The sequence below is a fragment of the Schistocerca serialis genome, chromosome 2 (genome assembly GCF_023864345.2).
Source record: "Schistocerca serialis cubense isolate TAMUIC-IGC-003099 chromosome 2, iqSchSeri2.2, whole genome shotgun sequence".
NCBI classification, from domain to species: domain Eukaryota; kingdom Metazoa; phylum Arthropoda; class Insecta; order Orthoptera; family Acrididae; genus Schistocerca; species Schistocerca serialis.
Genome location: NC_064639.1, coordinates 100,041,465 through 100,068,261, shown reverse-complemented (window position 1 = coordinate 100,068,261; position 26,797 = coordinate 100,041,465). Strand labels below are relative to the sequence as shown.

Below are 26,797 nucleotides of genomic sequence, written 5' to 3'. Positions count from 1 at the left end.
TCTCAGGAGGCATAAGTATACGCAAAGTAAAAATATCAGGAAAAAAGTTACTGGATTTCTGAAATGTTTCTAATATTTCTCTTTAGCTACAGTTCTTACATTGGTTACTCAGATGCATCACGGATTTTTACGGCTCTATTTATCACAATTTTTCTTCAATTGCGCCAAGATTATGATCATAGCTTTTCGCTTGTCTAGTAACCTGTTGGTTTCGCTTCGGCACAACTCTGGTTAAGCAGAATAAGAAACAAGTCTTCGGAACCGGAGAAGCACGAATTTAATAAAAGGTACACTAAATTATGAAGCGCTAACTGGGCCATAACTCAACAGAAATGAGTCTGCTAAGTGCTGCGTGAAGTTTTTATCGAAGTAGGACACGAGAGGAAACTTCAAAAGTTGGCTGACTGTAACTGATTCAGGCGCTTAAGTTTTAGCTTCGAACCACTTAAAACTTTCAGCAGTGCCCGCTTCACAAGATAGACAAAGCTCTTAAGCACTCGGCTGGTAAGTGCTCCTTACGTGGAGACCGTCTTGTAGACGTCGCAGGAAGATAGAACCCAAAAATTGTCGCTCAAGATATCCTTTTATATCTCTTTAACACAAACAGCTGTACCACACGGGAAACAGGAAGCGCATTATTAAGACGCAATACGGTAAACTTTCTGTTTTTTGTTGGTGGAAGGTTTATTTGAATTTCGTCCTTGTGAACCGTTTAATTCATACAATTACACATGAAGCAGAAGATCCGCGCTATATAACAATATACTACACAGGGTTTATGTCTGTTTTCCCAAATACACTATCAGTACAAAAAGTTTCGAGACTGGACTAATAATGTATAGAGAAAAGTTAAGATGGTGGTTTTAATGTTTCAGGTGTTCTACATAGTCCCCGCACTTGTGTATAACGCACAGAACGTTCACAAAACCACGAGAAAATATCAGAAAAGTCATCCTTTGGGATGTTAATCATCTCGCGCGTCATTTACCCATCTGCGTCGTCTTGATCAACCATCAGAGACCCATTCTGCACATTATCGTTTTGTGGAAGGTTCGTACTGATAATACCACGTATCGTTAGCCGCGATGATTGATTCCAGATGAGAATCATTTGCGTTTGTCAGTTCAATCAAGTTGCGACACGCGTCCTCTCGTTGATTTTGTTATTGTGTCAAGAGGTGCGAGACAAACTTTGCATAAACGGGAGAATGTCGTGGAACATTTTATTTAGAGATGTTCAGTCCATTGTTCAACTGCGACTTGGGAGACAACAATGTTGGCACACTACGGTTGCACGTACACTAGTTAATACCGCCTGGACGAATGCATAACCATTGTTTATTGTTGCCAGTTCAAGCAAGCTGCCATCGTAGTTACTTGCGGTGACGTCACTTTTGCGCCAGCAAAAAACAAAGCCTCAGAACTTTTTGGATGTAGAGTGTGTATAAACCATACTGGCTCTCGATTGGGATGATCTAAGGAAATGAAGGACGATCGAAACTAATCCTTCTATGCATGAACTGTATCTTATGCACATTTACACACTCCGGATGCAGTGGACCCATTTTGTCTAATACGGGATTTTAAACGAAAACAAGTATTTTGTGGATATTATCGAGCACGAATATTTTAAGGTTTATGAATACAGTATAAGGCAAGTGAGATCATTTAAATAGTTTTATTAAGTTGTAAAGAGTATATTTTTAATCCCGAATAATTTTCATTGAATAAATTACGTCATGAAAACTGAAACATAAGCCACGAGTGTTATTTATCACAAACCGTTCACAGGTTGGTGATTGGTACTGATAAAGAACAAATCATTAAACAAACATCACATTAATTTTTGCAACTGTTGTGCACTACACTATTATGGTACTGGTCACACATTTTGCACACTTGTAGCCAGCCGCTGTGGCCGAGCGGTTCTAGGCGCTTTAGTCTGGAACTGCGTGACTGCTACGGTCGCAGGTACACATCCTGCCTCGGGCATGGATGTGTGTGATGTCCTAAGGTTAGTTAGGTTTAAGTAGTTCTAAGTTCTGGGGGACTGATGACCTCAGGTGAACATTTCGTAAATGAAGTTACAGTGCGACTTCCAGCGTGTGACATGCTTCCAGCATGTGACCAGGTGAGAGGAAACGCAGATGCCAACCGAGAACGCGAAGAACTGTAAGTAATCACCTATTTACATTAAAAGCTAGACGTGAACTGTTTTATACTATATAAACAACACATATCAAAACAAAACTATGTCATTCTTGATCCCACTGAAGATGCCCTAAACTAAAAAGACAAGCGGTTTTTATTTACAAAACAAATACATAATAAGAATTTATAAAGCAGTACAGATCCTTGTAACTAAACACAGGTTCGCCTGGAAAATGGTGCGTCATGTTCTTTCCAGTGTTCACTACAAAACTGTACAAAAGAACTATAAGTTATTAGAGAATACAGCAAAAATGTGACAGAGGTCAATTTCAGAGACAGAGCATAACTCTCTAGACATAAATGATAATAATGGCAATTCAAAATAAATTATACGAAGGAGGATCATCTAAGAAATGATGCGGTATTTTGCTCGAGAGAAAGTTTCAGGCTTCACCTGAGTGAAGTGCTCAGAGCCATTTGAACCATTTTTGCACACTTTCAGCACATTGTCTTTCTTTTTCTGTCCTTCGAAGCAGGGGATAATAACAGCTCATATGACGACCCATCCGACTGTTACTGTTGCTACTGCTGTTTTGTGTTTTAGGTATAGTAATGAACTTCAACGGATCCTGTAGAAAGAGCTTAGATCTTCCGATCATAAACGGTTAGATCGACTCCACTGATAGTTACTCGATGAAAAGTCTCCTCTTGTGCAAGAGCTCTTCATGATATGTGGGATGATGTGTAATGAACAAAGGCAATTAAGAGTGCATTCGTCCATGATGCTGCACCAGAGAGCCAGGGGCCGGCGCTTACTTCATCTTTCCCATGTGTAATCCCGCACAAGCTGACCCACAACATCAACACCACCCTTTATTTGGTTCTAAAACTTCACATTCTCGGATTTTTGTTTTGACTGATGTTCATCAGATAAAGTTGTCATGAGCCAAGGTACTTAGAAGGATTACACACTTGTTTTCCTTGGCCAAAAAATTAACCACTTTCATTCTTTTCGTAAATGCAAATAAATAGACTTGAATTTTCTTTTCTACTACCATTTGGCTTCATCTCTTCTGGAATTTCTCTTTTATTCATCCTAACTGTTCCCACAACAGTCAGGTGTTTACTCAAGAAATGTTCTGCTAACAGTACACTTAAAAATAATTATCTACGATAACATTCCTGGCTGTACCAGCAATATTGCCTGCAAGATTCTTCACACTATGGTAAGGTCAAAATTCTCTGGGTGGCTTACCTAGTTCTCTTCCCGTACTCACAATCCCATCAATTGCTTAACCAGTTTTAGCTTCACACATCCAGAATATTTTCGTTCTATACTTTCTACGCTTATTTGGCATATATTGAACAAGCTCATTAGAGCCCTAAATGAAAACATTTTCATGCACTGTAACATTAATTTTACGTAGCATTAGTTTCTGCATTGTCGTGTGAATATTTTCCATGCGTGGGATATAGCAACAAGCTTTTCAGTTAATAACATAAGCTCTCTTGTTCTCCTATCATCAGATCTAATTAATATTCTTATTGTGTCAAAACCACTCACGGAATTTTTGATTTGTATAATGGATCTGAAAATTTTTCCAGGAAAAGGTGCCTGATTGGAACAACCCAGCCTTTACGTGCTCCAATATGAACCAAAATTCTCGCTCGAACTAACATTTCATCTCTAATTAGGTTATGCCAGTTTTTTCCTTGGTACACAAACTCTTCTTGTCTCTAAGTTTGCCAGTGTGTGTGTGTGTGTGTGTGTGTGTGTGTGTGTGTGTGTGTGTGTGTGTGTGTGTAAATAATGAATTATCTGAATTCAAACAGGATGCAATTCATTGCAACCCAATTTAATTTCATGGCACTACGACATGAACCACAAGGTTTGTTTATGTGAGGTTTAAAGCAGAAAATATAAGTGACAATAAAACTAATGACACAGATTTCTAACAATACTTTTAATACGGCATTTAATATTGCATTAGAGCATATCTGATGAGTGGGAGTTCAATTTTAAGTCTTTCATAAAACAATTAAAAAGTTACGCCTCACTCTGGGTCCACTGGACCCAGGGTATGCGTACTATGAATAACGAGGCAGAGCTGGTATTTGAATACTAATCCTCCTGAAAAGGAAGCAACTGTCTTGCCGGTTTGCTTGTTCCTTTTGTCTCTCGGGGTTTTTTTCTGGTCGCTTTCGTAACAGTAGAAATGGACGTATCGGTGCCCAAGCATGGCGCTGAGCCACGTTTCCACGTTTATTCTAGGCAGCCAGCGTATCACATTAAATACTGCCAACATCCTCATCGCATGTGAAGGAAATTATTTTTATGGTCGAAAGTACATGAGAAACAACGGAAGCAATCCACTAATCTATACGGGTTCCTGCGTAATATGAAACACCATGTTTACCATTCACTGTCCTGTGAAGTATGTTCAAAAATTATGTTCATTTATACATTTAAATCACAATTGCCTCATTTCTATAGCAAGCATTATATGCTTCAGAAAAAGGCTGGGGGGGAGACGGCGGAAGCATAAGCGTTTCACCATAAGAATGGATGACTTGATACTATGATGCATCTGTAATTTTAGTACCCACAAATCGTAGTAACCTCGTGACCAAATTGTTCTGCCAATACCCGCTTTTTCATCTACGTGAAAGCTATCCCACTTACATCGCCGACCTACTAATTTTCGTATCTGTTTTTATTTAGTACCTTCAGCGCGTCGTAACAGAACTGCGTGCCACTTATTACTCATCCCATTTCAGGTAATTGCATTCGCTCAGCGAGGTACTACAGAGGATTACACTGACCTAGTTTCACATCGTTAAGGAGCTGCATTGCCGTAGTTCGTAATAGCCACCGTCTCCCCCTCCCCCCCCTCTCCCCCCCTCTCCCCCTCCCCCTCTCTCTCTCTCTCTCTCTCTCTCTCTCTCTCTCTCTCTCTCTCTCTCTCTCTCTCTCTCGTGTGTGTGTGTGTGTGTGTGTGTGTGTGTGTGTCCTCCCTATTAGAATGTGCACATACGTCACATAAAAAATAAATAATATTTGATGCGTTAGTACTAGAAACCATTTTGTGTAAAACGGTTATTATATACGTAAACAACTTTCTGTAAGTGCAGTGTTTGTGGATGACGAAGGCCGCAGCTAGACACGTGCGTGCCACTGACTGAAGATATTGCATCGACCTGTGATGACAGCAGGAACTTACGTAACCTTTATTGATTGTGCGACTTTTCTTCCACTCGTCTATGTTAATTGTTTTAATTTCTGTTGAATCGATTTCGAATCAATTACGGTTTCTTCTTCAGGCACTTTAACATTGTTATCGATGTGAAGTACCGCCGCAAGAATATCCTTCAATGTAGCCTTGCATTCTCCAGTGTCGTAACTTGACTTTCACAGTTCATACCAAATGCCTAGTCGTTTACTCAACTGCCAAAGATACAATGCACAGGTGGGCACCGTGGGGGCAGAAGATTCTGTCAACTTAATAGAAACACCACAGAGCACTTGCAACATGACGAAACGAACGTCTAGAGTGGCCCTCTCAGTCCCTGGACTTTTAATAGGGGGATAGGGGGCTTCTAGATCATCAATGGGAGGTTAGCGCAAGCAATGTCGGATGGACTGATCCACAGCAGCATCCTGTAATGTCGTACAAGGACGTTGCAACTGGTATTGCATGGCAACGGCGACGCGGCACGAAGCAAGGTATGTGTCTGGTACATCTCACGTAAGTTAACACTTGCGTGGTACTTTTTTGGGTATACATTACTGGCGTGTCTGAGGATGCTTCGTAGATGTCGAAGATTATGGACATAAGAGTACTTCGTTTCTGCCATTACTTGAAGTAATCGTTGAAAAATTTGATCTGGGAATATGGCAATACACCTAATACATTTCACATTTCCTTAAGAATATCGCAACATTAAAAGAATATATAAATTAGCCCATTAAGTACTTCGTGGCAGCACCCTACTATAAAAGGCACCATATTCAAGTTCCGCCAAAACTAAACGTTGCTAAGATTAGACTGTTTACACTGCTTAGCAAGTAATAGGCAGATGATGCTACACGTGGGTCAAATAAAGCATGCTTACAGACGTAATCCACGAGTAGAAAAATGGCCATATCTATGATTAAAATCTGCTTGCAGTGTCGTCTAATGAAGACCTGCTGAACAGTCGCACCCCGTTATGATACCATTCGTGTGGTCTGCGGCTGCTGAACCATTTACTACGATTAGCTTCAGCCTTGTAGTCGCAGCTACTCCATAACGCTGTACAGACAGAACAGAATAATGGCAGTAGGCCTGGTGTTTTCCTAATCATGCACGCGCAACAGTGGCAATGGTCAGCTTTACTGCTGACGAACGTGATGGAGGAAATACACGAAACGTTGAGATCAATTCGCTGCTGATGTGGTTATAATATGGAGACTATTTTAAGCAACACAGAACCATAGATTGTTCACGTATCAACAGAAATAGTACTCTAAACCAAAACACGATGAGATTTTCTCGAAACGACCATCGCGTATCGCTGCGTGATAAAGTTCTCTCATCTCGGCGCTTAGCGTGACCTATAACCCATCAACGAATACTCTTGTGCGTGCAATAATTATTCTTATCTTATCCTCACGATCTCTCTGTGAGCGATATGTAGGGGGTTGTAGTATATTCCTAGAGTCATTATTTAAAGCCGCTTCTTGAAACTATTAACAGAGTTTCTCGGGATAGTTCACGTCATCTTCAAGAGTCTTCCAGTTCAGTTCCTTCAATATCTCTGTGACTGTCTCCCACAGATCAAACAAATCTGTGACCATTCGTGCTGCCTTTCGCTGCATACGTTTAATATCCCTGTTAGTCCCATTTCGTATGGGTCCCACGCTCCTGCGTACTTTGCGCTGACCTCAGGTGTCGCTGACTGTGTCCCATGGCTATAAATTCAGATCTCGTACAACGTCATTAGGTTCAACGTAGCCCTCGTGCGTTAGCCAGATTACGAAAGCGGACGTACCAATATAACCTACTTTATCGCTGTAGCCACCTACGCAGCAAACAATGGCTGTTGCACGCCTTGCAGCAACAAACATTAAAACAGCTGTGGGCGAGGAGGCATCGGATACTCTAAATGAGAATGGGCAGTCGTAAAACTGTTGGCCTTTACGTTCGGAGCACAACACTTCTAAACGAGCCACGTCACACTGGACGTCAAATATTAACTCTATGCCAGACGTATAGCACCAAATAAAAAGGTGTAGGTGACACAAATAAGACAAGCGGCCAACTGTTATAAAGCGTGAACTCCCTAGTATATGTTTCTGTATTAAATTTAGCCCAAATTTACCTTCCACTCTATAAAAAAATCCACGTAGCTAACCTTTGACTAAATAGATCTTAATTCGAATTGAACTGCAACTGTACTGAATACAACTCTTCTTTATACCAAGCGCGCAACTGAAGTGAAACAATTGCCCTAATCAAAATTTCCACTTACCTCGCGTCTTGACAACATTGTTGCAGATTTCTCGAAAACACAACAGCAAACAGTAAGCAGGCAGTGACTAAGCTAGATTTCTATTTTTATATAAAATTTCCAAGCAGTATTAAAACTGTTGCATACCACATGGTGCAAGTGGTAATGCGTAATGATAAATCTTATTTAAACGGTTGGATGTGGAGAATAACTATTCCCATGAAGTAATATCCCAAGACAACGATTTTACAATGAAGTATCTATTCAAAAAGACAAAGCAAAACTTCACGCGATCTTCGCACGTAACATTGGGTCTGAACAATACTATGCTTAACGAAGTGAACAATGATTTCAAAAGGGTACAATGTTAACAGTCGATGTGAGAAAGCATGACTCAGGGAAGTGGGGTCACATCACATTCGTATTTGCAGCCCTTTACAAGAAATCTTTCTTCATGGTTCAAATGGCTCTGAGCACTATGGGGCTTAACATTGGAAGTCATCAGTCCTCTAGAACTTAGAACTACTTAAACCTAACTAACCTAAGGACATCACACACATCCATGCCCGAGGCAGGATTCGAACCTGCGACCGTAGCGGTCGCGCGGTTCCAGACGGAAGCGCCTAGAACCGCTCGGCCACATCGGCCGGCTCTTTCTTCATCTAACAGATACAAACACAAGTCAACATAGCACTACTGAATACGTCCATCACCTGCCATACTTCAAAAAGTATAAGACTGTGCAGAGGCAAAGACTGTGCGACAAGACCGCAGACTGTTTAACAGTGACGTAACCTGCGCTCGCTCGCTTGCTCGCTCTCTCTCTGACGTGCACATCAGATCAAAATGACATGCCCACTTTACAAGCTGGTCTAGCTGGCTCGTACAGAGGCTATTTGCCAAGAGAACGCTCAAGTAACCCAGACTCACCCATGGTTGTCCAAACAGTCATTGTATTCTCGATTTAATGATCACCCTGTTCGCAGATTTTCGATGCTTAGCAATGGTGTACTTCGTGATTTAAAATCGGTAATACTTCCGTATGTGAACATTACCCTAAGCTCAACTTTGTCCATTCCTCTCACTTTTTCGTAATGGAGGTAGTTAATAAAAGGTGTCCACAACGTGAGGGCTGGTTTTAATACCGCCAGATTTTACTAGACATGGTCGGTTTGGTGGTAGTACGCCCCCGCATTCCTGTGAGTTTCTGCTTTATCCAATCAGTTTAACAAGGTTTCTCGTTCTCGGATCAGCTAAGCATTTTTTTTTCACTTCAACACACCATTGCCAGAAGCGAAAGAAGGGATGGGATAAATAGCAAAATATCGTGGGAAAGACTGGGGGATAGAAATCCGGACCTTTGTGTTACATATGACACTTACCTAATGAGCCAGAAATAACAGTTTTGTGGCTCTGTATTAGTTGTTCTAGTCCATAAATACACATATTTACAGGAGAGAATCTGAATAATCCCCTTCAACTCTAGTGAGTCTTAGACTATGCACAGGAAATTGCATTGTATTCTTAGAAAACCCGTAATATAGGAAGGGGTCAACATCAGTTTCCTCCGATTTGTAGATGATGTGCTACTTCCTTCTAGTTTGCAGTACCACAAATAATTATGCTTCTCTCAACCATCTTTCCCACCTGAACGATGTGTGAGGGTACGAGATTTTCTGCTATTTTACTGGTAAGAATTTCAAAAAGGGAACCAATTGGTTAATAATAAAATGCCTATACTATCTTGATGTGTAAATGAACAATCGTACATAGTTGTGCCTTTTGGTAAAGTTGAGTAGGAAAGTCATTTCGAGATATGGAACTATATTATGTATGGAGATTTATTACGGAGCACGCGCTATGCTGGGCGTCATCGCAAGTGCAGCAAAGAGGCTACTGCACCGTACTCGGCTCCAAGGAATATCGACTCTAACTTAATATATTGCAATAACATCAATATATATGGAATCTTTTTGTAACAGCGTTTTGTTTTAATTGAGTCAATGTCAGTTTCTCAACTGGATGTCAATCTAATATAAAGAGAAATGCTAATCTTTTGTCGGATGTATAGTCAATGTGTTATTAAGTCCGATTGTAACTCCGAGGAGCCGGAATACTGATTTAGTAGATGATGACGATGAATCAAGATTTAAGAGTATACCATCTACTCGGGAGTTCGACGACGACGACGACTACTACTACTACTACTACTACTACAGAACTGTGACGTGTACTTTATTAGTAACACAGTTATTGACCGACTTCTCGTAGGCGGTAGGAGTAAACAAAGGTTACAGAATCCCAGTGCGCTGAATTAAGTCTTTATTTAATATTAAATTTTGTTTTATTTAAGACAATGTAATTGTTTTCTTTTTCATGGAGAGCGTGACAACGCCGCGGCAGTATTTTCGGATTAACCTGAGCCGGTCACCGTTGGAAATTGACCTTCAGCAAGGACAAATAAAACGCATTGAGCATTAATACGCGAAACGACTCTTTACAGTTCAACTACTACATGACTAGCACATAATCACTCAACAAATAAAAACAGTGAAATATCTAAGAGTTCGCGTTCGATTGATCTAAAAAGGAACGGCCACATGCGAATGACAAGCACATTCAATGAGCGAATGCTCAACTATTTTCTACTCTAAAAACTTTACTCCGCCTGAACAGACCAGGAAGGCCTGACGGTACCGACCGGCCGCCGTGTCATTCTCAGCCCACAGGCGTCAATTGATGTGGATATGGAGGGGCATGTGGTTAGCACACCGCTCTCTCGGCCGTATGTAGTTTACGAGACCGGAGCCGCCACTTCTCAATCAAGTAGCTCCTCGGGTCTGCCTCACAAGGGCTGGGTGCACACCGCTGGCCAACAGCGCTCGGCAGACCGAAAGGCCGCCCATCCAAGAGCCTGAAAGCGCGTAACTTCGGCGACGTGACGGGAACCTACTATTCTACAGAATCAAACTGTACGATTGCATTACACTTAACTGCATAATTCAGCGACGGCAACCTAACTGGGTGGAAAATACAGAAAAATGCGGCTGATAGCTCAACAAACTAAACTGATCACGCAAAATTCAGTACAGAGAAAAACGTGTCTCAACCCTTCTGTCCCCCGGCCACTGTTGTGACAAGTTACTTTATGTAAATTCCATCAGATAGCTGACGACAGACACAGCACGCGTCGACAAAATTTATAGTGTAAGGAGCTATTTCAGACAAGAAAGGCATTAGGGGAGGAAGCGAGGCACGGAGGGAGAGCGAGTGGGAGGGGGCGGATGACGAGAGAAATAAATTGTTTGAATAATGTTCATCAGAAAATAGTACTTTAGCATCACAGGATTTATTGTGACTTTTCTATAGCAAGACTAGGATCATCATATTATTTCTAGGAAGTTAGCGACTAAAAGTTCCGGAAAAAAAGTTTGTAAAAACTGTAATTTTTCGGCAATTTAACGGAATCTCAAGATAGAAACACCAGTCTACAATGAATCAAAAGTATTATGTCGCCTACTTAACGGCATGTTGGGCCACCTTTGGAACGCTGTACAGCAGAAATTACACGTGATACGGATTCGAAAAGTCCTTCGTGAGTTTCCAGAGGTATGTGGCAGCAAATGTTTAATCACAAATCACCCAGTTCCCGTAAACTACAGGCCGGTGGTAACGGCACCGAAGCTGGCACCAATAGCATCCCAGATGTGCTCCACCAAGTTCCAGTCAGGCGGTTTTGGTGACCAAAGACATCCACAAGAGTAAGTAAACTACCATGCTCCTTAAACCACTGCAGTGCTATTCTGTCCTTGCGACACCTGTAATCGAAGGTGCTGTCACCGCCAGGGATACATAAACAATGAAGTGATGCACGTGGTCCGCAATGACGTTCACGTAGTCAATAGCTGTCATAGTGCCTTAAGATTACTAACATAGGTCCAGTAGAAGCCAAGACGAATGTCCCACATGGAATTAATACTGCTCCCAGCCTGCGTGCTTGGCGTGGAGCACCTTTCGAGGAGCCGTTAGCTTGGATGACGGCGTATCCGGACACTAGAATCGACCTGGTGTAACGAAACACAAGACGCACTAATTCGGGCGACATACTGTATTTCCACTGATCCACGGTTCACTCACTGCCATAATTACTGACGATGTCATTGTATCAACACGTGAATACGTAGCGCTCGTCCGCAGCGAAGCCTGAGGTTCAACAATGTCAGCTGATTGGTGCGCACCGAAAAATTTGTATTTACACCAGCACTGTACTCTGCCGTCAGATCTGTCACAGATCGCCGCCTAGTCTTATTTACAGAGCGGGAAAGCGTTCGACTTCCACGTTCTGTGATTAGGCGTGGATGTCCAATACTCTGTCATCCACTCGTGGTTTCACCGTTCTTCATTCACATTCCACAGATGTAGCATATAACAGACGACCAGCTTCGCCGTTTCCGTGATGCTCGTTCCCAACCGCCGGGCCGTTAACAATCAGCTCTTTGTCAAAACCGCTTATAACAATAGATTTCCTAATTTGCGACTTCTATTGTCGCTAGAATTATTCCCCGTTCCCCTCTGCTCCGCTTACATACTTTCCTCACCGCGTGTCGTGCCCTCAACGCCACCAGGCAGCACTCGATCTCACGGTGAAATTTCAAGATGAAATCACAATGGGCAGCCCTCGTAGTACAGGAGACCTGAAGCAGGCTGCTCCATTTTTTCTTAATTTTTTTTCAGCTTGTATTTTCAATATTCCCACTGGTCTTTCTATGTGAAAACATTTCTACATTGTTTCGGCACCTTTGCAACTAAATAATTAAGGCTTCCCACTGTTTTTCTATTCATAGAAAAATATTTTATACAGTTCTACCACCTGGGCGAACTTACCCCATCGGCAGGGCAAATTGGCCCACATGATTTTATTATTAATCTAAGCAGAATCATGAAATGTGTTATCATTGTTATAGTAAGTTTGACAAAAATTTTGGACATACTTTCTTTTCAGTCAGTCTGCGTCTGAATGCTCAATTCCATCTTCACGGTTGAAACATTCAAAACAAAAGTCCTTTCACGTAATTTTTAACACGTGACAGATGTCCCCATCACTTGACACCTTGTGCATTGAATCCATTCGTCATCTGGAATGTTGTGAGAAAATGGTTTAAAACAACGGCTATCATCTTTTTCATCTTTAAGAACCTTCTTAGGAATGCATGTTTCCTTTCTGCGCTTTATTTGAGGAATTTTATCATGTGATTTAGATTAACCACAGCCACGTTTTCTTTGAGAAAATACATTTTTACGAACAACATCCATATTTCTCTCATGCGTTTTCCTTTCAATCGATAGTGGTTTGCTGTTCGCGTTGTAACGCGTCTTTCACTGGCGTATATGTTAGTAATGCTTAAGTCCTCTTTCGTTTGTTTACGGTCTTTTCTTGGTTCTGATTCCTCAAATGGCCAGACTTCTTACTTCAATACGCGTTGTTACTGACAGCACTGAGCCGCTGAAGGGCTACTAAACTACAGTGATCAAGTATATGCGTTACGTACGAAAGAAGGAATTACTATCGGTGGACACGACCATTTTTATGGAGGAGATACCAGTTATTTTGAATCCTGGCTACGTAATTTTGGGGTAATTAAGTTTGGTAGAGCAGCTGTCACAGCGCCTAGGAAGTCATATCTTGTCACTGGTCGTCTATTTGCTGTGTCTTCGAAGCATCGCAAACTGAGTTTACAAAACGGACCAGAAACACGCATGGGTAAAGGCTGTAGTTTGTGGCTACAGTGAGCTGGAGAAGACAGAAGTGTGCCACCATTTTTCTTACAACAATCTAAGACAGGTGCAAAATGCTGCTTTTATTTCAGGTAGATTCTGTCAACCACGCTGAGTCGTAGGCAGTACCTACAGGACCGGGTTAACTCTAGGGAATAGAGAAAAATGGAAGCGTGCCATTCCCAGTTGCGCTATCAACTAAAACTAGAGTGACAGCTGATATCCGCCATATTGGACGTAATTTCTTTCGAGTGACTCGTCTATCAGGATTTGGACAGTACTGATTTCTATTTCATCTAGATGTGGGTGTCACCTGGGGTCGGTTTCATTTACTTCAAAACACGGTTCAGGCTGTCGCAAAACAGGGCTGTGTTGCGCTTGTATTAAAGTACTGTGATGTGCCAAACTAGTTGAGTTAGGAATTCGAATGAAGAGTGTCAGGTGTCGTTCCAGAAATCCTGAAAATCAATAAGGTCCCACCACTCCAAAGTCGGTCGTAGATTGGTATATTTTTAAGTTGGCAAGCACTTGCGTAGGTGTAGGCACAGCGCCTAATTTCTTTTGGTAAAAGGTCCACGTACACGCCACAAGCTCTAGTCTTGTACTCTTCAGGCATGTTTTCCTGCTCAGGGCCAAATTACATACAAAAATGAATGTATCTTAGCTTTATTTCTCCGAGAAACGTTTGATAACATAGCTTTCAGAAAATTATTGGCGACCTTAGTTTTATGTGTTACTTCTGTTGCATTTGGTTTTGTTATTAAAATAGAGCAAATATTAACTGTAACACTATAAAACAAAGATGATACTGGAAATTTTTTGCGAAGCCAAATGTATCCCAGAATTTTGTTGAAGCAACAGAAGGTTCAAAATCATTGAATTTGTTGCAGTACCCCTCTAAAGTTTTACTGGGGCTATTAAATTCTTTGCTCACTTCCCTAATTGATCTTTCATGCCACTTTACTTCCGTCACTGCTAATCTTCTAGTTGCTTAAGAAACATTGCCTCTTTCAGTTCTCTTTTATAATTTCGAACAACCCTAAAAACAAAACGGCAGTACCACGACGACTATACTACGCGGAGATCTGATACTTGAAAATGTATCTCCTGCACTGTCCAATAAGTAATACTTTCAAATTTATATTACTATCATTTTAGTTGAATACTTTAACACGTGTATTTATTTATCGTATCGTTTTTACGCACAATATTAAATATAATACAGACAATAACATATGTAATTTACAAACAGACATCTAAATTTTTAATATAATCATCTGAGTCGTTCGCTGCCATCAGGAAATCGTCGAAAAGTACCAAGATAGGCCGTGTTCGGACATGCTGTGGCTATGCGACGAACGGTTTACCTGACTGCTCCACAATAGCAATTTGGAGATGGAGCCTTATCCCATCAATGAAGAGAGTCGATGCTTCAGCCATTATTGGCGCGTAATCTGTTAAACATTGTCCATGTTTTGCGTAATTGGTCAAAGACAGGGGGTTTCTTTATTATACAGTGCAAGTTTTGGCAATGTGAGGGGCAAGCCTCTGTCCAGTCTCGTTGCCATGAGTCTATTGGGTCGGACTGAGACGTATGCATGCAGCTCCATGGCTGTTTTCACGGATGATTTCTTTCTAGGATAACCCCATCTTGATGGATATGGAGTTGAGCTGCTTTTCGTCAAAGTCCAGAGGGGCGAATGTGGCTCAATTTGACAGCGGTTCATTTTGTGTGTACCACTGACAATACTCATTGTGTTGTTCAGTTGTGCGTCGAGAGCTTGCGTGTGTCTCCAGCAGCGCCATATTCCGTAACAGGAGGAGGAGGAGGAGGAGATTGGTGTTTAACGTCCCACCGACAACGAGGTCATTAGAGACGGAGCGCAAGCTCGGGTAAGGGAAGGATGGGGAAGGAAATCGGCCGTGCCCTTTCAAAGGAACCATCCCGGCATTTGCCTGAAGCGATTTAGGGAAATCACGGAAAACCTAAATCAGGATGGCCGGAGACGGGATTGAACCGTCGTCCTCCCGAATGCGAGTCCAGTGTGCTAACCACTGCGCCACCTCGCTCGGTATATTCCGTAACAGAGTACACTAGTCTAAGTGCTGAAGTACGTAGAGTTTCAGCAGCGCAGCCCCAGGTTGTTGCGCACAGCTTATGCATAATATTGTTTTTAGTTCATGTCTTCGCAGCGGTATTTTACACATGCTTCTTGTAGGACAGTGTCCGGTCCAATGTAAACCCTAGACATTTTGGGTGCTGATTGTGGCGAAGCGTTGTATCACTAAAATGGACTTGGAGCTGTCTATCCGCCGCTCTATTGCACAAACGAAAGCAAGCCGCCTCTTTGTTGGTGGGGTTTGGTTTTAGTCTCCATCTTGAACCCAAAGTTATCGGTTTAGGAAAAAAAAAGAAAAAAAAAGAAAAAATGCTTAGATGTTGCTGGTTTAAAATCAATGCAGTATACAATTTGCTTATGTAAAAATTGCACTGGCTAAGATATAGACTTTGACCACGTTGGACTTAAAGTTAATCGGAGTACTTATAAATAAAAAATAAAAAACCGTAGAGCAGGTTGGCCAATTTGAATGTGCCATTATGCCCCACCGCCACGTTGAAAATATTTTGATTCTCTTTTTTTTTTTTAACTTTTATCGCCGTACAGAGTGTCAAAACGATCCTTAACCTACGCACTTTAAACGTTTTACTTTGTTCAGTAAGATCGTTGTCTTGGAGTTCACAACAAATTGTGCTGAGCAAGTAAAATTCACTTTTACTAACAAGAAACCATAAAATGCGTGCCCTTCCATGCTCGACAATCTAACTGCATTGAACAGATAGCGAAAAACGCCGGTTATGTTGCCACCAACCTCCTTGGTTGCTGACCTGTTCTATCGGCAATTTGACAAAATAATACGAACTGGGCATCGTGTCCATGTGGCCAATGTGCCCCGGTATCGACAACTCTCACATTTTATGACTATCTTTAAGTTGCTGCTTAAAACTGAGTTGAGGAATTTAACTGTAGTCAAATGTAGGCTGATATCATTGTATGCGGGTATCACCTGATCCTCAGCAAATACAGGGTTATTACAAATGACTGAAGCGATTTCACAGCTCTACAATAACTTTATTATTTGAGATATTTTCACAATGCTTTGCATACACATACAAAAACTCAAAAAGTTTTTTTAGGCATTCACAAATGTTCGATATGTGCCCCTTTAGTGATTCGGCAGAGATCACGCCGATAATCAAGTTCCTCCCACACTCGGCGCAGCATGTCCCCATCAATGAGTTCGAAAGCATCGTTGATGCGAGCTCGCAGTTCTGGCACGTTTCTTGGTAGAGGAGGTTTAAACACTGAATCTTTCACATAACCCCACAGAAAGAAATCGCATGGGGTCAAGCCGGGAGAGCGTGGAGGCCATGACATGAATTGTTGATCACGATCTCCACCACGACCGATCCATCGGTTTTCCAATCTCCTGTTTAAGAAATGCCGAACATCATGATGGAAGTGCGGTGGAGCACCATCCTGTTGAAAGATGAAGTCGGCGCTGTCGGTCTCCAGTTGTGGCATCAGCCAATTTTCCAGCATGTCCAGATACACGTGTCCTGTAACGCTTTTTTCGCAGAAGAAAAAGGGGCCGTAAACTTTAAACCGTGAGATTGCACAAAACACGTTAACTTTCGGTGAATTGCGAATTTGCTGCACGAATGCGTGAGGATTCTCTACCGCCCAGATTCGCACATTGTGTCTGTTCACTTCACCAAGAAAAAATGTTGCTTCATCACTGAAAACAAGTTTCGCACTGAACGCATCCTCTTCCATGAGCTGTTGCAACCGCGCCGAAAATTCAAAGCGTTTGTCATCGGGTGTCAGGGCTTGTACCAATTGTAAACGGTAAGGCTTCTGCTTTAGCCTTTTCCGTAAGATTTTCCAAACCATCGGCTGTGGTACGTTTAGCTCCCTGCTTGCTTTATTCGTCGGCTTCCGCGGGCTACGCGTGAAACTTGCCCGCACGCGTTCAACCGTTTCTTCGCTCACTGCAGGCCGACCCCTTGATTTCCCCTTGCAGAGGCATCCAGAAGCTTTAAACTGCACATACCATCGCCGAATGGAGTAAGCAGTTGGTGGATCTTTGTTGAACTTCGTCCTGAAGTGTCGTTGCACTGTTATGACTGACTGATGTGAGTGCATTTCAAGCACGACATACGCTTTCTCGGCTCTTGTTGCCATTTTGTCTCGCTGCGCTCTCGAGCGCTCTGGCGGCTGAAACCTGAAGTGCGGCTTCAGCCGAACAAAACTTTATGAGTTTTTCTACGTATCTGTAGTGTGTCGTGACCATATGTCAATGAATGGAGCTACAGTGAATTTATGAAATCGCTCCAATCATTTGTAATAGCCCTGTAGAATTATGTTTAGAACAATGTTGTCAATTCCAAAATTTTTTATTTCTTATTAATTTTTTTATAGTGGCTTCAATATAGACATTAAAAGGTTCGCTGATAAGAAGCAACCTTCTCGCGCCCCTCGTTCAACAGTTGCATCTAGAGAGCCTCCCCCCTCCCCCCCCCACGCACGCAACAACACACACACACACACACACACACACACACACACACACACACACACACATACATCGCTCAAGTCAACGCAGATGGTAATACCCATACGAAGTATAAGCTCCTTACGACTTTATGTAGATTAATATGGTTATTCACTGAGCAAAACGTGTCTGTAATCTAAAGAAAAAGCTATATTTAAAAACTGCCAAGAGCTATTGATAAAATAATGGTTCCTTAATTACTGTTTAGATCATCTTCCAGGTATCGCGAAACAGTGTACCAACACCTACACAATATTCTTATTGCGACATCAATTAAAATATCAGCCGTTCTGCGTCACTTAAGTCAATACCAAACAGCAGTATACATTGTTAGTGAGATAGTGGAGATATGTTTTATGAACATTTCCTGGCGGTTTTGAAACATAACTTCTTTCAGATATTTAACGAGCTGCAGGGCACCACATTTTCTGTACTAATAATTTTAACATGAATGCATGTTATACAACAACAGAATATTCTGAGTTAGCTTTCTGTCGAGTGATTCACAGAGGTAACTCTCCACTCATACACAGGCATTGCGAACGGAACTCACAGAAGAGATAACTTGTCCAGCCCACGCGCCAGACGCTAGAGTTCTTTTTTGCCGAACACCCGGTCGTCATTAGTTTATTTTGGCTGACGATTCCAACGTATATCTGAAGCTGACTCACGTTGTGACATTTCCTATGACCAGCGCGCAGCGTTGATACTGCATTCTGTTCCTATTCACTGCGGATTCTGTTTTTAATTTCCGCGAACAAAAGTATTGCTGCTGGTTGACGTTTTAGTGCAGCTGCAGCATTGACAAAGAAATTTACCGTTATTTCTCACGTAACCGCTTAACAAATGGCACCGCAATTTGGTGGAATGACACAAAACGGCGAGCGCGTTCTTTTTCACAGGCGACGCACAAAACGCCCTCGCAATATACGCAGTAAGCAAAGCACTCAATTACATTAGTTTGTCGCGATATTGTGTAGCGCAGAGATTAATTTTATGGCTGTACATTTCCTCCCCAATTTGTTCGCTTTGCCAGCTGTGTAGTGGTGTTTATTCAATGTGAAAAGGAAAAAGTAAGTCTCGCATGGCGCTGACTGTTTCATATTTACGGCAAAGATCTAAAATGCAGTACTGTACTTATTTCTCCAGATTGTGTAAGCCGCTTCAGTTACTAACATTAATTGAAGAACTCAGTTGGAACGATCGAATAACACATATCTTATTTCACAGTTTACTAACTTGACAACGTGAAAATAGTTGTGTACTGAAGCAAAAATGAGAAGAAAAATTATAAACAATGTTGCATCTACTACCTAAATATAAAGCTGTCATCAACCTGAAGGTTGGTTTTATCACCACGTTGCTCTACCAAATATGGTGTTATTGCCTTCCTCGAACCTCTGAACTGACCTTCCCCAGCCAGTTACAGGAGGATTCGCAGTTTAACATAGATTCAAAACCACTGTGTGTTTAGACAATTTTCTCTTTGACGAACACTGCTAGTACTTACAAAGCCATGTTTCAGTCTAGGCAATTCAGTCCATTTCATATCTGTACAATTTCGGTGGTTATAAGAGAACCATCACGATTTTAAATGTGTTGCAGCTAGGTTTGGCATCAGTCAGGTGTTACGAAGGAGGTGCTCACGAAAGTCGAAGATCCAATGAAAACTGCTGCAGTAAATAACAGCAACTTCTACTTTGTATGGCTTTGTGAATCCTACCGTCGTACTCAGATTTGTCATTTACTTTATTTACCTACTTTAACACGAACTGTCGTCGCAAATTTGTGTATGGAAGTCGCATATGCAGTCCAGAACATGTAAAATTGTTTTATCATTTCTTTTCTCAATGCGACTGCTTTAACGTACACCGACACTTTAAATATTTGTAAAATATGACAAAATGAAAACTAAAAGGTGGAACGAAGGAATGAGAAGCGCGTATTTATATTACTATCCATATTCTTCACTTACATTTTTGGAGAGTAAAGCGATATGCAAACTGTTAAACTTGTAATGTATCACCCATAACGACTAAAAACTCGCAACATTTATTCGGAAATGTGTGTCAGTTACGATAAAACCTTATTTTTGCAGTCAGCTAAGGGATCCAGAATGAGATTTTCACTCTGCAGCGGAGTGTGCGCTGGTATGAAACTTCCTGGCAGATTAAAACTGTGTGCCCGACCGAGACTCGAACTCGGGGCCTTTGCCTTTCGCGGGCAAGTGCTCTACCAACTGAGCTACCGGAGCACGACTCACGCCCGGTACTCACAGCTTTACTTCTGCCAGTACCTCGTCTCCTACCTTCCAAACTTTACAGAAGCTCTCCTGCGAACCTTGCAGAACTAGCACTCCTGAAAGAAAGGATATTGCGGAGACATGGCTTAGCCACAGCCTGGGGGATGTTTCCAGAATGAGATTTTCACTCTGCAGCGGAGTGTGCGCTGGTATGAAACTTCCTGGCAGATTAAAACTGTGTGCCCGACCGAGACTCGAACTCGAGACCTTTGCCTTTCACGGGCAAGTGCTCTACCAACTGAGCTACCGAAGCACGACTCACGCCCGGTACTCACAGCTTTACTTCTGCCAGTACCTCGTCTCCTGGTAGAGCACTTGCCCTCGAAAGGCAAAGGTCCCGAGTTCGAGTCTCGGTCGGGCACACAGTTTTAATCTGCCAGGAAGTTTCAGCTAAGGGATCGTTACTCAAAGTTATTTCACTGCTCACCTTCTCCTAATGTTCACTGAAAAGTTTAAACGAATGTTAACTCTACACCACTGCACAGTAGGAAGGCGAGTTGCTCCGGGCCGACAAGACACGCACCCAACAGTTCAGAGTACATTAAACGTGAAAACTCAAAGACAAGCGGCTGTTTGCGTACCATGACACAATTCAACCTGAGTAATTAGCGGTTTTGAGAAGCGCGGGAGCATACGATACGCACTTGGCAATTGTGTAGTGACTACAAGCTCTGAGAGCAGTTAACAGTAGGTGTGCGAACCTAGGCCAACTTCGAGCAAATAGTGTCAAGTCCTGTTCCTAAACACTTGTGAGAATAAGCTTAGCTATCTACAACCACGCTCTGTAGAACATAGTGAAATGCATGGCAAAGGCACTTCTTTCTAACTGTGTAACTAATAAGGGGTTCTCCCCGGTGGAGCTCTTGGAGAATAATTACGAGGGCAGTTCAATAAGTAATGCAACACATTTTTTTTCTGAAACAGGGGTTGTTTTATTCAGCATTGAAATACACCAGGTTATTCCCCAATCTTTTAGCTACACAACACTATTTTTCAACGTAATCTCCATTCAATGCTACGGCCTTACGCCACCTTGAAATGAGGGCCTGTATGCCTGCACGGTACCATTCCACTGGTCGATGTCGGAGCCAACGTCGTACTGCATCAATAACTTCTTCATCATCCGCGTAGTGCCTCCCACGGATTGCGTCCTTCATTGGGCCAAACATATGGAAATCCGACAGTGCGAGATCGGGGCTGTAGGGTGCATGAGGAAGAACAGTCCACTGAAGTTTTGTGAGCTCCTCTTGGGTGCGAAGACTTGTGTGAGGTCTTGCGTCGCCATGAAGAAGGAGAAGTTCGTTCAGATTTTTGTGCCTACAAACACGCTGAAGTCGTTTCTTCAATTTCTGAAGAGTAGCACAATACACTTCAGAGTTGATCGTTTGACCATGGGGAAGGACATCGAACAGAATAACCCCTTCAGCGTCCCAGAAGACTGTAACCATGACTTTACCAGCTGAGGGTATGGCTTTAAACTTTTTCTTGGTAGGGGAGTGGGCGTGGCGCCACTCCATTGATTGCCGTTTTGTTTCAGGTTCGAAGTGATGAACCCATGTTTCATCGCCTGTAACAATCTTTGACAAGAAATTGTCACCCTCAGCCACACGACGAGCAAGCAATTCCGCACAGATGGTTCTCCTTTGCTCTTTATGGTGTTCGGTTAGACAACGAGGGACCCAGCGGGAACAAACCTTTGAATATCCCAACTGGTGAACAATTGTGACAGCACTACCAACAGAGATGTCAAGTTGAGCACTGAGTTGTTTGATGGTGATCCGTCGATCATCTCGAACGAGTGTGTTCGCACGCTCCGCCATTGCAGGAGTCACAGCTGTGCACGGCCGGCCCGCACGCGGGAGATCAGACAGTCTTGCTTGACCTTGCGGCGATGATGACACACGCTTTGCCCAACGACTCACCGTGCTTTTGTCCACTGCCAGATCACCGTAGACATTCTGCAAGCGCCTATGAATATCTGAGATGCCCTGGTTTTCCGCCAAAAGAAACTCGATCACTGCCCGTTGTTTGCAACGCACATCCGTTACAGACGCCATTTTAACAGCTCCGTACAGCGCTGCCACCAGTCGGAAGTCAATGAAACTATACGAGACGAAGCGGAAATGTTTGAAAATATTCCACAAGAAATTTCCGGTTTTTTCAACCAAAATTGGCCGAGAAAAAAAATGTGTTGGATTACTTATTGAACTGCCCTCGTACTTAAATGCTTGTGTGTGTCTAACCTAGTGTTCGTGACTCCTATGCGAGCGATTAAACAGGGAGCTGCAGCGTATTCCTAGATCATTCACTTAATATCGGTTCTTGTCACTTTACAAGTATGCATTTGCGCCATAGTTGGTGTCCATTTGCAAGCGCCTGCCAGTTCAGGTAAACCGTAATTGAGTAAGGCAAACAAAGCTGTTAGCATTCGTGCAGTCCTCCTTTCTACACGTTTAATATTCCCCATTAGGTCCATCTGAAATGGATCACACATATCTGAGCAATTTTCTACGCTGGATCGCACGAGTGATTGTAACCAATCTCCTTTTTGCCAGTATGTTACCGTCGTAATCAAATTTGCCATTTACTTTATTTTCCTACTTTAAAACGAACTGTCGTCGCATACTTGTGCATAATATCAACGAGTGTTCCGAGATTCAGACGCTAGGAACGCACAGGTGGGAGGTTCCAGGAAGGTATCATGCGACACGCGAAGGGGTATTTTTAAAAATTCGGAGAAAATCTCTTCGCGGTGGTTCTGAGAACCACAGCGGACCATAGCTACAAAAGTCATGAGATATGACACACACAGACATGTAGAAACAGTCATTTCTCATGCGCAGCACTCCTGAACAGAGTATAAAAAAAATTACCACCTTGCACTGTACGTCTAAACCCAACAGTCACTTCACTGCTCCTAAACTGAGTCGGCCGTTTTTCTCTCTCGTTATCTGCTGTTACATATAACGCATTCCGTGAAAAACTGGTTTTTCCTCCAAACTCTTCCGTGCGCTACACATACTTTTATGTCCAAATAAAGAAATGTGAAAAGAGCGACTCTTTTTGTCTGAAATGTCTAAGGCTCTTTTGCACATTACGTGTAGTGATCAGTTTGGGAGTTCCACCGTTATACGCGGGACAAACCTTCTAGATCTTGAGGCTACAGTGCCGGATAACTTAAATGGGCTAAATACAGAAACAGCATCTACAGAAAAATACGGCAAATATAACACATTAAAACCACCCAATGAGGTACAGATAAAGGTACCGTTTAACCTGTCCTCCGAATCCCACTGCGACTCCTTGAAAGCTGCCGGTACTCCCGCCTGCGAAGTGGCCGAATAATCAGTTTCTGAGATCAGGTTCAACAGAATCATGTGTTACATCACGTTATCAAACTGTACTGCAGCACTGAATTTACGCTGCATAATTCTGAGATGACACCATAGAGAGAGAGAGAGAGAGAGAGAGAGAGAGAGATTACGTAATGTTCATCGGAAAACGAAGTTTCCCGTATAACGACGTTCTTCGCGACTTTTCTCGGTAGAGAGATTAATATCAAAACTAGGGAGGTTAGGAAAAGCCTTCTAGAATTTGAACCCATAAATGAAAGGATGTGCAGACTCAGACTAAAAGGTAAATTTAGGAATATATCAATAGTTAATGCACATGCACCAACAGAGGAAAAAGAGGATATAATTAAAGAACAGTTCTACGAAGACTTCGAAAAAGTATGCTGTGCAGTACCTAAATATGACCTGATGCTAGTAATAGGAGATTTTAATGCAAAAATAGGGAGGAATGAACATCCGTATGGAGTTTCTGGAAAATATTCACTACATAAAGAAAACAGTGAGAATGGAGACTTACTATGCCAATTCGCAGCAAGGAATAATATGATTATTAAAAGTACCTGCTTTCCACATAAAAGCATTCATCTGGGTACTTGGAAGTCTGCAGCCAATGGAGTAGTCAATCAGATTGACCATATTTTAGTGATTGCACGCCACTCCACGTCAGTTACGGATGTACGGAGCTGCAGAGGACCAAACTGTGATTCAGACCACTTTTTGATAAAATCAGTCTTGAGAGAGAAACTGTCACTAACAAAGGGCAACAGAATGGGAAAGAAGATGAAATGGAATACAGACAAACTGAACATCCCTGATGAAGTAAAAGAAGAACCCAGGAGTGGTTTGATGAAGATTGCAGGTCAGCAATAGAGGAAAAGAACAGGGCAAGAACAAAAGTGCTACAGAGAGAAACCAGAAATAATGTGGAACAATACAGAGAATTAACGAGAAGAGCTAACAGACTGTGCAAGAGAAAGAAAAAAGAGTGGAATAAGAAGAAATTTCAAGAACTAGAAGAACTAAAGGAACAGAGTGAAATAAGAAAGTTCTATCATGCCATACGCAAAATGAAGAATAGATTCCAACCAAAAACAACGACCTGTTCCAGTAAAGATGGGAAAATGATAAGGGAGGAAGAACAGATAGTGGGAAGATGGGCAGAGTATTTCAAAGATACACTAAGCACCAGCCTAGAAGATGAAGAGACAGCTGCACAGGAGGGAAGAGTGGAGCTGGAAGTAGACAATGAAACCAATGAGGCAAGAAAGCCAACACTACACGAGGTCTCCCAGGCTGTGCACAAGTCAAAAAACAATCGAGCCCCTGGGGAAGACAGCATAATTGCTGAATTAATAAACACTGGTGGTGAGGCTGTAATAAAGGAACTGCACACATTAATATCAGATATATGGGAAACAGAAACTATGCCGGATAATTGGAAAATTGGAATAATAGTCCCCATTTATAAGAAAGGGGACAGAACAGCATGTGAAAACTATAGAGGTGTAACACTCCTAAGTACAGCTTATAAGATCTTCACAAGTATATTAAACGAAAGGATACAGAAGTGTGCAGAAGGCAGACTAGGGGAATATCAGTGTGGCTTTCGACCAGGCAGAGGAACAACGGATCAAATATTTGTGATAAGGCAAATGATGGAAAAGTTCTATGAATATGATATAGATCTGCATTTCTTATTCATCGATTTCAAACAAGCCTTTGACAGCATAAATCGGCAAGAACTATACAGAGTACTGAAAGAAGTTGGTATATGTGCTAAATTAATAAGACTAATCAGAATGACAATGACAGAGACAAGAGCAAAAGTAAAGGTCCTTAGCAGAACAAGTGATAGCTTTGACTTTAATAAAGGTGTGAAACAAAGGGATAGTCTCTCCACTGTCCTATTCAACATAGCCCGGCATAGTGCAGTAAACAAAATCAACAAAAGAGGCACCATATTTATGAGAACTAGCCAGATATGTGCATACGCTGATGACATTGCTATAGTAGGAACAAATACCAATACACTCCTAGAAACATACCGGGCAATGGAAACAGAAGCCTTAAAAATTGGCCTCATAGTAAATGAAAACAAAACAAAATATATGGTAATGTCACAATCTGAGGCCAGAAGAACCCCTAAAAACCTAAACATCAATGGGAAATGCTTCAATGGAGTGTCCTCTTTTAACTACTTGGGAGCCCTAATAACAAATGATAACAGTATTGGAAAGGCTACAAGGGAAAGAATACAAGCAGGAAACAGAGCTTACTTTGCAAATATGCAGCTTTTCAAAAATAGCCTTGTTACAAGAAAAACTAAACTGCTAATATATAATTCCCTAGTCCGCCCAGTTATCACATACGGCTCAGAGGTATGGACGTTGACAGAACACGATAAAAATGCTCTAAGGAGCATTGAGCGGAAAATACTACGCAAAATCTATGGGCCAATAAGGGAGGAAGAAGGCTGGAGAATACGCTACAATGCCGAATTACAAGAGTTAATACAAGGCAGGGACATAGTAAAATTTGTGAAATCTCAGCGAATACGATGGCTAGGACACTTGGAGAGAATGGCAGAGGATAGAATTCCAAAGAAAATGATGAAAGGTATGATCCATTCAGTTAGGCGAAAAGGGAGACCTAGAAGAAGACGGATCGATGAGGTAATAATGGATATCAGCAATATGGGAGTCCGGGGGTGGAAAAGAGCAGCAAATAACCGAGAAGTGTGGAGGAAGATTGTTGAAGAAGCCAAGGCTCACCAAGGGCTGTAGAGCTACTGAAGAAGAAGAAGATTAATATCAAGGTGTTTTTTCCGGGCAGTTAGTGGCCAAACGTTCCGCAACGAGATTGCTGTCAAGATTGTAATTTTCCGCTAACTTAACGAACTCACAGGAAAACACAGAAATAGCATTAGTAATCCCACGATTCAGTCACACTCAGTTATATACTTAATTGCGTACAACTATATATTGCAAAATGCAGGTTCGTTTATATCCATGAAAACATGTTTTACCACTACTCTAGCTTCGTCAGCTCGTTAGTTCCATTCCTTGTCTGTTATAAATGCAACATGAAAGGATTTATTCGCAAATGACTATGAG

General features: G+C 42.0%; 1 protein-coding gene and 1 non-coding gene across 2 annotated transcripts in view; both read right to left on the bottom strand.

Annotated features, from left to right (window-relative positions):
• LOC126455755 (leucine-rich repeat and calponin homology domain-containing protein-like) overlaps positions 1-26,797 on the bottom strand; it is a gene marked incomplete at its 5' end in the record, with an annotated part of 460,007 nt that overhangs the window by 285,539 nt on the left and 147,671 nt on the right. The window lies entirely within an intron of this gene.
• On the bottom strand, positions 20,210-20,284 carry Trnas-cga (transfer RNA serine (anticodon CGA)). Its single transcript has one exon. It is a non-coding gene; the product is annotated as a tRNA-Ser (tRNA).